The following is a 12,407-nucleotide window of genomic DNA, read 5'->3' as shown; positions in this document are numbered from 1 at the left end:
AATTTGGATTTTCTGTGGTTTTTACACCTGAATGCTCCATCACAGCAATGCACTGAGTAAAGGACCTTGGAAACAGAAAGGTCTCCACTTGCCAAGAAAAAGGAGAAGCAGCTAAGTAAGAAAATATGTGACACACATCTTTCAGATCCCACAACTTCAGAATTTTTCCCCATTCCATGAATCTCATGGCAATTCATAGTCCCTTTCTCCTCCCAATCTGTGCGACCCCATATGAATGCCCTCCCTCTTATCGCCTTCCTCTAAAGCAGTTTTCTGAAGTAGCTGTGAGTTACTTTTCATGAATATGCTTCTTTTCAGTGCAAGCCAAACACCATTTAAATGCCGCTTTAGTCTTAACATATTTGAAATGGAACAGAAGTAAAGTTCATTAGAAGTACAAACATTAAAAGACAATGTCACTTCAACCTTAATTTAGTTCTCTTCTTGTCCCTACGTCCATCCTGTTCTCATTCCCGAATAAAACAGCAACTCCAATGACAGCACCGTCTGAACCCAGTATACATAGCAATTTAGAGTCTAGACTCTGGAGGCAACTACCTGGGTTGGAATCCTGCTCCGGTACTTATTAGCTGCGTGAGCTTAGACAAGTCACTCTACCTCTCCGTCTCCATTTGCTCATCGTAAAAGAAGCACAGGAGGGACAAGCAGTGCTGCTGGAAGGACTAGACGAACACAGGTGAGGGCCCCAGGACAGCGCTGGGCACAGAAGAAGTTTGACATAAAGGTTAGCTTTACGCTTAACAAAACCACCGTGAAGTGTTTTGCTAACATCATTCCTCAACAAAAGATAGGGGAAAAGTAAAAGCAAAGCCCACAGAATATTATCTTCAATAAACATACAAAAAAATAACACTTAAAATTGGACATTTCCTCATGTAAAATTCTGAAACAGGAAAGGAAAATATGGAAAGGCCAACTAAAAAACCATTAAAAAAATTCTTGTTATCTGATGAAGTTTCAACATGATATTCATCATTCATTTTGACTAGAGTCTAAGGTTTTACAGAAACAAAACATGAAATTTAAATATAAACTTCATAGAATGCTTTTACAACCCTTTATTTAGCCAATTAATTTTCTATCATAATTTGATTTGATATCTAAAATGATGAAACCAAACATCTAGCTTCTACTTCAATATATTTCTCAACTTGACTGGTTTTTAAGAAGAAACCATTCATTCAATGTCAAGATTATAGTATTTGGTGCTTCTCACAAAATTTTTAAACAAAACAAACAGTAATAACTAATAATCTTTAAAGTTAAACCAAATGTGTATTTATGCTATACTATATTAGCGATTATTACATTACAAGCTATAACCCTGCATATTAACTACACGAAAGAGAGTCCTTACTACAACTGAACTACACACCAGAAAATACCCCATCTTACCTCTGGAATGTTAAGGACTGCCACACTTGTGAGAGGAATGGGTAAGCCAATTGCTTCTAAACTTTTCTCAGTATTTCTGAATGATAATTTTGAGAGTAAATCCTGTAAGAGGTACCATAGAACAATTTTCTAGCTGTTGCACAGAAGTTTCTACTTCATGAATTTTATAGCCCCTTGGCTTCCAAATTAAACTGTGTCTACAACATAGCCCAGTACACCTCAATCCAGCCTAAATCTTCCCCAACTTCTACTTTCTCAAAATGCCAAAAAATTCCTATGAACATATTTCACTGAGTTTTACAACACTGAATACTAAGATCACCTTTAATGCCATCTTTTCTTGCCCTATCTTTACTACAAATTAAAAATCGCTCCAAGAAGCAAACCCCCTCAGTCTGACAAGATCAGACCTGATTGTAATATTTGCGGTAAATTACTGTGGTTGGAATTCTGAAGTGTAGCAGGATTTGCAACCTAGTCATCTGGCTTGTTTAGACACTACCCTGACGTCAAAACTTGTGTCTTTTAACTCTAAGAATAAGATTTGGGTTCTTCCTTACTCCTCAACCTCCAAAAGTAAACACATTTTTAGATAACACAATATATTAATCCCTTTATAAAAGTACTTTAAAATTGTAAAGGATTGATATTTGATGTCCTAGGAGAAAAACAACGTGATAAGGAACAGAAACTATTCTGGTTTTAAGAGACTGTAAATAAATGAATTTATTTGGTACGAGGGAAATATGGACTGGCACAGACGGAGACCAGTTAAAACTACCATTCAAACCTGCTCATGTGAAAAGTCATTCTCTGATTGGCCAAAGAAGTTTTACAAAAAATCCCCCTTTATGATTTAAAATTCCTGTGCGATACAGGATAATTACATTTAGCCAGCCCCGGTGGTCTAGTGGTTAAGATTCAGCACTCTCACCACCGCCGGCCTGGGTTTGTTTCCTGGTCAGGGAACCACAGCACCCGTCTGTCCATTGTCATACTGTGGTGGCTGCATGTTGCTGTGATGCTGAAAGCTCTGCCATCGGTATTTCAAATACCAGCAGGGTCACCCACGGTGGACAGGTTTCAGCGGAGCTTCCAGACTAAGACAGACTGGGAAGAAGGACCTACACCCACTTCTGAAAAACTTGGCCATGAACACCCCACACATAGCAGCGGAGCACTGACACAGCACCAGAAGGGGAGAGGATGGCACAAAACACCGGGCAGGGTTCTGCTCTGCTGTACAGAGGGCGCTAAGGGCTGGAACCGACTCAGCGGCACTAACAACGAAATTACATTTATTGACGCTGGGTTCCAGTGCCAGTTATAAGTTATCCTGTTGATTTAAATAACTTATTTGCCTGTGTCTTCTCACAGTGTTTAACAGAGTGCCCTGTAACGATAGTAAGTGCTCAATAAAAAACACCTTAAATTATTCCAAAATCCTGGGATCACTCCAAAGGCTTTAGATAAGGCAACAAAATAAAATTTAAAAGGAAAACAAAGAAAGCCCAAACAATCTGGCTATAAAAATTTTATTATTCAAAATTTTTAACATATGATGCTAGTGACTTTTGGGCTGAAATCATTATGTAACTCTGTCTTACAGCCTACTTACAAGAATGTGGGAGAGTCCTACAATTAAAAAAAAAAATTCTAGAATGATCAAAACCACAGTTAATTAATTGTTTATTTGAACCAAGTCGTCTTTTTATGTAGATAGACTAAACTAAGGGCGGCGGTGTTTGTTGTTTTTTAAATCCCACTTAACATTAATGATTTATTAAGCTATATTGTGCTAAGATATGGTTTGTAGATATTATAAGGAAGAGAATCTCCTGGACTTAGTATAATTAAAAATTATGGTTGAGCTGCTCTCACCATCTTTTATTGGAAAAGATAAAAGAATTAATTCTTTGCATACTGTCTAGAGAGCGCATAATAGCCTGACAGATTCCTTACCTCTCCCACTGTCAATTTCAAAAGGGAAATGTGTACAATGTAGCTTTTTTTCAAAATATGTGACTTGGAAACATACACACCCCCCAAGTCGGGCATATCTGGTCTAGAAGTTAAACGAAAAACACATTAGTGAATCCATTCCTCAGGTCCACACTGGGTAATAGGGAACCCTCTTCAGAGAAAGCTTGCAGTTATCTTTCACCAACCTCAGACTTTTAAGTACTACACCTTCCAAGGTGAAGAGAAAGGTACAGACTGCTAATATAATTAACAGCATTAGCATGACCAAAAGTGGACAAGCACAGTCTGAAGATTAACTACACGTTTTTAGCTTTCTGCATATAGTAGCTTAAAGATATAATAAATCACAGAAAGTTAGGTACTATATAGAACAAAAAAATCATTCATTCAGGGCCTCAGCCAAAAAAGCAAGCTTTATTTATTACCTAACCAAAAATTAAATAATTTCAAATTCACTGCAAAGCCCTCTTTTAAGCTTGAATTATAAAAGGATACTGAAAAAATAAACACAGAGATACAAATATAAAGCTTAAATTTATTCCTTAATGATTAAGATTTGCACTGGATTCTTCTGAATTTTAGAAAATGCTTACTAAAATATTTCTAAAGCAAGCATGAGACTGTATTCGGTCACATAAAGAAACTGCAAGAAACCTTTAATCACTAAATAAACACAAAAGAAATAAGGACCACGAAGGAATCAATTTGGATCGCATTGCCTCTATTTGTTCCTGAGAACACTATCACTGCCTGCTTGTCATGCTCAGTTCTCCCTTCCACAACATGCACATCCAATCCACAGCACACAGAATTCCAAGAACGTTACTAAACATTAAGTCAGAGGACTTGTGAAACACACCTTGTAATTGTCCACAGCCTGTGCAGTTCAAACCAGAGCTCAGCAGCTTGTCTTTATCTTCACCAGTGATGTAAATAACAACACCATGCACCACTCTTCAAAAAAAAAAAAAAAACCCCAAAACCCACAATTAGCAATAAATTTATTGCCTCAGAGATAAATCTCCTCCATTAACCCAAACCAACCTCACGCCTTGATGTAAACCTAAGCACATGCTGAGCACCCTGCCGCTTATCTCCTCTATCATTTGTTTCTAACCATAGCTGACAAACTAGCCTCACAAATCCTTTTTTAGCTGCTGATCAGACAGATCCCCCTTTGACAATCCAGCATGGTGGAACACTCGAAAATTCTTCCTGCTTCTATTCCATTGCTTGCTCTAAAAACCGGTTTCCTTTTCATTGAGATAATAGCCTTTTCTGCAGTCACATGACTCAGAAGCTACATTAGCAGAGCTTTATGATAATAGACTGAGTAAGCCTCTACCCCCTCCTGTTATTAAGGGGATGTCTTTTTCTTCTTTCTCTTTCTCTCTCTCGCACACACACATACACACGCACGTGCGCATAATGCACACATGCACTCACATATGCATGCCTAAAATTATTTGCTCTTCTTGGAATTATGATAAATTTAAAGTATACCCTAAAATGAAAATATGAACAATTTCTAGATCTGCTGCTAAAAATAACTGCTGAAAACAAACATTGTGATGCACGGTATTCCACTGAGTGGGAGGCAGCACACTGGCCACCAACACTCCCCTGTGCACGGTAAGATGAAGTGGGACCCGAGAAGGCAATGTGCACTCTCTGTTCTCTCGAGCTCGGCCCCCAGTGACATAAATCTGATAAGCCTGGCATAATGAACACTTTGGAGACATTACAGCTATCCACATATGGGAATTATCCCCTGCATTAGTAAAACACAAGTAAAGACACTTTTTACCACCAAAATGTACCCTTATAAGGAATATATCCTCATTAAGTACTTTCATAAGTTGTTCCAAGAAAAAAAATATTCCCATGGCCAAAACAATATTAAAAAATAATAATCAAATTTCCTTTAAGTCTGGTCAATTTGACCTATTTCTGATAAATGATCAACTGACAAAACACACGTGTGGAAACACCTGCACAGTGGCTGACACACGGTGATTGCTCCGTCATTTTTTGTAAATGTCCCTAGCAACAGGCAGAGACAGCAGCAGACTCCATTACTTGCCTACTCCATTTTTGGTTACGGTTTGTTTCATACTCAAATATTTTTTAAATCTACCAGTCAATTTGGGGAAGGAGTTTAAGTGTAAGAATGAGCTAAGAAGTCAAAGGTGGGGAAAAAGATGGGGTGAAAGAGTCGCCCCGGAAGAAAACCATACTGAAGCACAACACACAACTGGACGAACACCACCACGAGACTAAAGACGGAATTGCTCAGCTCAAGTCATCTGAAGAGTAAGCTACACTTTACATTTCTTGGGTTATAATTATTGCCTTGGTTTTCTCATTTCAAAAATGGATTAACACAGTAGATATTTTAATAGTTTGTTTACGTTTAATTGTGGTAAAATACACATAACATAGAAGTTACCATCTGAACCATTTTCAAGTGTACAGATCAGTAGTGGTAAGTATATTCACACTGTTTTGCAACAGCTCTTTCCATCTTTGCATCTTGCAAAACTGAAACTCCACCCATTAAACAACAAGCCCCACTCCCCCCCACCCTGCCCCCCAGCCCCTTGCAACCACTGTCTACTTTCTGTTTCTATGAATTTAACTACTTTAGGCACCTCATAAGTGGAATCATACAGTCTTTGCCTTTTTGTGTGTAGATATTTTAAAGAATAATTATTTTAGTGCCTGGAGAGCAAGACAAAGAGCTTTCATCTCACAAAACCATTTTACATAAAGTGCATTATTCCTAAGTAAATCAAGCCAAAATGATATTCTTTAATACAGAAAAACCAAGAATGGTTATAGATGCAACAACACCGAAGGGATTATTATCATATAAAAGTTATCTATACAAAACACTGTAATTTCTCAGAACTCAACGAATTACACAATTCTAATTCTGAAACTCTTAGTTTACTCTAATTATATTAACCACTCAACATATAAATAACTTGGGTAGGATGCTGTGGGCGTTTACTAATAATTCTCTTTAAGTCAGAAAAAGGAACCGTGAGCAGTCTGGAAGGCTACCCTAACAACTAACAGAGTCTAAAATGAGTCCAGAGGTGTCAATGGGGACCCGAGTGAAGAAAATCAGTTAGGAAATGTTTCAGACACTAAGAAAATAAACTTGAAAATTGAAAATGCTAGCACATGGCAACACTTCATCATAAAAAGCCAAAGCACTATTGAGAATTTTTAAGATAACTAAACTAACTGTTAAAGAATCTTTAAAAATTATAAAGATTTTGACAGCCGCTTAAATATTTTCATTATGCACTTAAAATCTAAAGTCAATAACCAGCCAGGGCATCATAGGAAATTAACTTATCATAGGAAATTAACCTCATAGTAGATATGAGAGAAAACTTTTTAAAAGAATGGCACAAAAACTGCAGAGGGCAGTTTTGTGAAATCAATCTACCTGTTTGTCCCTCTGCTCACAACCTCATCGAACCTTTGGTTATCTTAGAGATCATTTCTCTGGAGGCAGAGTAAGGTCACAGACACTAAAATTAACGCTATGTATCCTTCATTAACTACAGCAGAGATTTTTGCAAATGATTTCTCAGCCAAATCATGAGCAGCAGCAAAATGCTATGAATTCCCTGATCAAATCAATCGCAGCAAGAAGACGTCTCTTGCCAAACACATCTAAGGAAAACGTCTCGATCCAGACCCTGTGCTTATACTTCAAGATGTATTGCTGTTAGCAAATCTGTCCCTCTGACATCTTTTCTGCTGGCAAGCACAAGGAGGTAAAATTGTCTAACTCCCCTCCTGAGTGCGGAAGGCAGCTGCAGCAAATTTATCATTAGCAATTTTCAACTTTTTTTCTTCACCAAGGCAGTAGTGTTTACAAGGGAATGAGACTAGATACTTCGTAAATTTGTTCTGATGGTGGTTATATATATTTAATTGTGGTTCGTTTCTTAAGCCAAAAGTCTGATGAGAAGTAAAACAAGGATTCAGTAGAGTAATGTTCTAGTTTTTACAAAGTGAGGTGAAATTTACCTTCAGGGCAATAACAGACCTCAAGAGTAAAGTTCAAGACTTCTGACAAAGGAAAGGCCCTATGTAACCCACACTCCTATCAGATGTTGGACATTTCATCAGCCCTGGAAAGTTCTCTTGTGCTCATCCTCAGGCACACCTGATCCTTATCCCTACCAACAACCACAACTCGTATTTACTATTATCACAGATTAATTTTGCTTTTTCTAGAACTTCCAATAAATGGAATCATATAGTAAGTATTCTTTATGCTTTTTTCAGCATAAGGTTTTTGAGATTCATCTGTGTTATTCTATATATTAATAACTTGTCCTTTTTTAGTGCTAAGGGTATTCCATTGTATGAATATACCACAGTTTGTTTATCCACTCTCCTGTTGACGGACTTTCGGGTTGTTTCCAAGTTGGGGCTCGTGGTAAACAGAATTCTAAGATGGTTCTGCAGGATTCCCTACCCACTGGTGTTCACACCCAGCATAATCCCCAGACTGTGAACATGGTAGACTTTTGCCCAATGATTAGCTTATATTACACGGCACAATTGACTTTAGGATAGAGAAATTACTGAGGTGGGCCTGGCCTAATCACAACGAGCTTTCTCCAGCTGGCCGAGTGGTTAAGTTCATGCGCTCCGCTTTGGCAGCCTAGGGTTTCGCGGGTTCCGATCCTGGGCGGGGACATGGTGCCGCTCATCAGGCCATGCTGAGGCAGCGTCCCACATGCCACAGGCAGAGGCACTCACAACTACAGTATACAACTATGTACTGGGTGCTTTGGGGAGAAGGAGGAACCAAAAAAAAAGAAGGAAGATTGGCAACAGCTGTTAGCTCAGGTGCCAAAAAAAAAGAAAAAATTAAAGTCTTTTGAATTTTAGCTGAAATCCTAAATCTGTCAGCAGCCTTCTCTCCAGAGGGCCTAATCCTCATCCATCTCCTTCTCTGTAGAGTTTTTATAACGTTTACAGCTAATAGTGCCACATTAAGCCCTGTTTTGTATTCTCTGTTAGTGTCTCGCGGTGTTGGGTACCTGCACTGGAGCCTAACACTGAAGGGCAGGAGTCGTGCCTTTTATCCCTCTAACTTCTCAGCATCATCTCTCCTAGTGCTGCTTCTATAGATTATATGGCCAAATTTATGTACTGACATTTCTTTTTCGTTAAAAAAGTAACTGTGTAGCAACATGAAAAAATGCCTTTGAAGAGGCCACTTTACAGGGAGGAAAGAACATGGCCTTGGAGTTACACTTCAGTTTGAATCCACATACAGTACCAGATATAAGACTCTTGAGCAACTCATCTCAGCTGTCTGAGTCTTAGGGTCCTTATGTGTAAGCGGGGAGGGAGAATGCCCATACTGCATTGTTATTGTGAAGACTGTGTGAATTATATGGACAGCAGCTACCCCAGCACCTGGCATAGGAGGATGTCAAGTGATAGTAGCTATGACCAGCTCTTAGTCTGATATGATGATTAGCAAAAAGAAAAGGGAAACAATACATCTCTATTATAACTTGAAGGAAAGAATGAAGAGAATACTTAAAATGATAAGAGTTGGCTTAGGTAGATGGGACCATAGGTGATTTTCATTCTAATTTCCAAGCTTTTAGTAATATTGTTTTGCTAATTTTAAAATATGGCAAAATGTTCATAACTTCTGAAGCTGGGTGAAAGGTCCATGAGGATTTAGTATACAATTCTAAATTTCCATAATACAAACTTCAAAAAATAAACTGAGTCTTCTATATCAAAAAATGGCAAACCTTTAATCTACAAATATTTCTTCATACACTATGATCATATTCTATTCATGATTAAAAATGAGAAAAACTCTGAAAGTGTCAGGTTTAACAAGTTGCAGAATGTTAAACTTTGTCATTTATAATATTAATTTGTAAACCCATTAGCACTATAATTCAAGATTATAGCTAAATATTTGATTTTTAAAACCTGATAAAATATCACAGAATAGTTAATCCATCTGTTAAATATATTTTTAATGCAATGAGGAATAAGTTTCATAAACAGTCAGAAAATAAAGTGAAAAGTAGTCGTGCCTATTTGAATTGGCTGTTGTCACTCGGCACAGATGTGCACAGAATTATGTCACTTGGGCCTCTGACCTCCTTCCTCAAGAGGTGAGTCAGGGAAAGAGCAGAGGCCTGTCTGAATATCCTGTCATCCTGCTAACATTAACTTAAGATTTCGTTCTTTTCATCTGTAGAAAATGAGCCTTGAAGAAGGCCCAACTGTGCTAAGCCAGCAGTGTGCTATTTTGTTGGGTTATTTCCAATAAAAGGCTTATGCAAACAGCAGTGCATAAACGTCTATGATACTACTGCAGTAGACTATGCTCACACAAAAGAGAGCTGCGGAGAAGGACTATAGAGTGCAATCACTGCTGAATACCACTCTGCCAAGTTACCACTTCATGAAATGAAATCATACACAAATAGCTACTACACTTCCATCTCAGCATCTGTACTTCCCCCAAGGATTCCAGAGGCTTCACCTACTGAATCAGATTCTTCCCAATCAGCGCATATGCAAACCACTCTGCAGGAAACTGTCTTGAAAAGGTGCACTTATTCTCTGATGTCCGTGGAGGACTACTACGGTGTAAGTGAAATTCTTAGGTGGTCTGTTACCTGGAATAATGAGAACCCTAGTGGCCTATCAGGGTTTTGACCTTTTACACCTCAGGCTTCCCAAAATGCCAAAGGCTCAGGCAGCAGATTATACACCACAAGAATTTGATTCATCGGTTAATCCAGCTCTCTCAGACTGGCATTATTCCCTAAAAGTCTCTGACAGGATTGAGGACCATTTTGAATGGTCAAAACTTGAGGCTGAAAAGAACGTGAGGGCCATCCAGTTCTGGGACTCTTGAAGTCATCCACCTCAAATTCTCAGACTGGGATAACTCCAGAATCTCCAGCTATACTGTTTCAAATACCTAACTTTAGAATCAGTTACATATGAATTAAGGAGAAAACTTCCCAAACTGTTATTAAGAGGTCAAAAGGTAACCAAAGGTAGAGACTAGACCAGGCTGCTTCTTCAAAACGTTAGAGAGGACTGGGGTTCCAGGGACGAAAGAGAAGAGCTGTAACACACCCCTAGAATGATGGTCAATGGCCTCACCCACCATCCTTCATCCTCAACCTTCATGGAGGAACCATATTTGTTCCTCTGGCTCTGCTGCTCTCTGAACCCCCTAGGTACTAACTTCTCGTAAATACAGCCAAAAGAAAGCGAGAGTCACACACACAGAGGACTGGAGGAACCTGGCACACTATTCTCACTGCATCATAAAGGCATGCTATGTAGGCAATTGGTAGCAAGACCGCCATGTTTTTTCCTGATAGCCTGTTTTACCTAAGATCTGACTTAAAGTTTTCCTTTATTCACAAATTTGGCCACATAAACAGAATCAGCGAAGTCAGGCAAAAACTTCTCTTTGTGGAGATGCTATATTCTGAGGCAAATAATTAGTTATTCATCTATTCCATATTTCCGCAGGCATGAGAGGCACTTGTGACAAAAGGTGCTAAGGCACACGTGTTCCTGTTTGTCTGGAAGACTGCCTCTTGCAGCTATCACCGCACCCAGCACCCAGCACCCAGCACCCAGCACCCAGCCGGCGCTGACTCAACTCCGAAGTAGCCCTTGCTAAACGCTTCTGAGTGAGCTGGCTGATTTCTTTCACCTTCCCCAACCCCAGCTCTTTCTTTTTCTGCTTTCTCCTCATTCTCTCCTTCCTTTCAAAATATCGTGACGATTATTTATCCTTGTTTGGAAAGGGTAATACTAATCACAGGCATAGTAGCAAACATGGGGAAAGAGGGAAAACATGATTAGAGGAAACAAGGACTCTTTCCTGAAAGCCCCTCAGGCACAGCGATATTCTATAATAAAGAAAAAACATTTTTGATACCTGACCCCGTACCGTTCAGTTCTTTCTCTTTTCCTTTTTTAGTGCTAGATTAATTCATTTCATTCAGCAAACATTTATTCACTAACAATGTCACGTAAAGTCAGGCTCTGGGGATAAAAAAAAAATGAACAGGACAAAATCCCTGCCCTCCAGGGACCCAAAATCAAGGAGAACAAACAGAAAATCAGGCAAAACTTACAAAACATGATCAGAAACGCCACGTTAGTGTCTGGGCTGCTGTAGGAGCAAAGAGGGAGAGTGCCTAACTTCGAAAGGGAACGGCCAGGAAAGGCATCCGAGGATGCAGGACAGGCAGGACTGTGTCACGTGTGGGAGGAAGGGGAGAAACAGGTGCACAGGCAGGGGAGCGTGAGAGCACATTTCTCACTCGGGCTCCCAGGAAATCCCCATGACCACAGCAAAGGGGTCCCTAAAAGGCGGCAGTGGAGAAAAGGCTGGAGAGCTGGCCATGAGCCAGGCTAGGACAAGCTTTGTCTGCTGAGCTAAGGAGGCCGAAGTTCATCCCATGAAGGTTATAAGTAGTGGAATGACATGATTGTGTGCTTTAAAAAATAGTTTACCAAAGGTATGAACTTCCAGAAATAATACTAGTTCAAGAGAGTACTTAGGAAGTTGTAGCAACACTATCAGTGAGAAATGATGAGACTATATGTAAGCTAAGATACCCGAGTCTTTTGGAGTCTTTCTATTTGTCTTTTCAACAAATGATGTTGGGAAAACTGGACATCCACATGCAAAAAAAGATGTTGGACTCTTACCTTACATATACAAAAATTAACCCAAACTAGATCAAAGACCTAAACATAAGAGCTAAAACTACAAAATTCTTAAAAAGAAACATGGGGGAAAGCTTCATGACACTGGATTGGTAGTGATTTCTTGGATATGACACCAAAAGCACATGTAACAAAAGAAAAAATAGACAAGTTGGACTTCATCAAAATTAAAAACTCGTGCATCAAAGGATGCTATCAACAGAATGAAAAGGCTACCAATGGAATAGGAG

At 39.1% G+C, this 12,407-nt stretch overlaps 1 protein-coding gene across 22 annotated transcripts in view; it reads right to left on the bottom strand.

Moving 5' to 3' along the window:
* Positions 1–12,407, bottom strand: part of NCOA2 (nuclear receptor coactivator 2) — a 267,580-nt gene that overhangs the window by 122,600 nt on the left and 132,573 nt on the right. For 4 of the 22 annotated variants that reach the window (XM_070221451.1, XM_070221459.1, XM_014727956.3 and 1 more), the window contains exon 3: positions 4,259–4,353. The exons of 17 other annotated variants lie outside the window; for them this stretch is intronic. The gene's annotated coding sequence lies outside the window, so the exon portion shown is untranslated. Of the gene's footprint in view, positions 1–1,416; positions 1,519–4,258; positions 4,354–12,407 lie in introns of all 22 variants that reach the window. One more of the 22 variants, XM_070221450.1, reaches the window with a different exon arrangement.

This window comes from Equus caballus, chromosome 9, assembly GCF_041296265.1.
Source record: "Equus caballus isolate H_3958 breed thoroughbred chromosome 9, TB-T2T, whole genome shotgun sequence".
Taxonomy (NCBI): Eukaryota; Metazoa; Chordata; class Mammalia; order Perissodactyla; family Equidae; genus Equus; species Equus caballus.
Note: the sequence above shows the minus strand (reverse complement) of the source record. Positions and strands in the feature narration are given on the sequence as shown.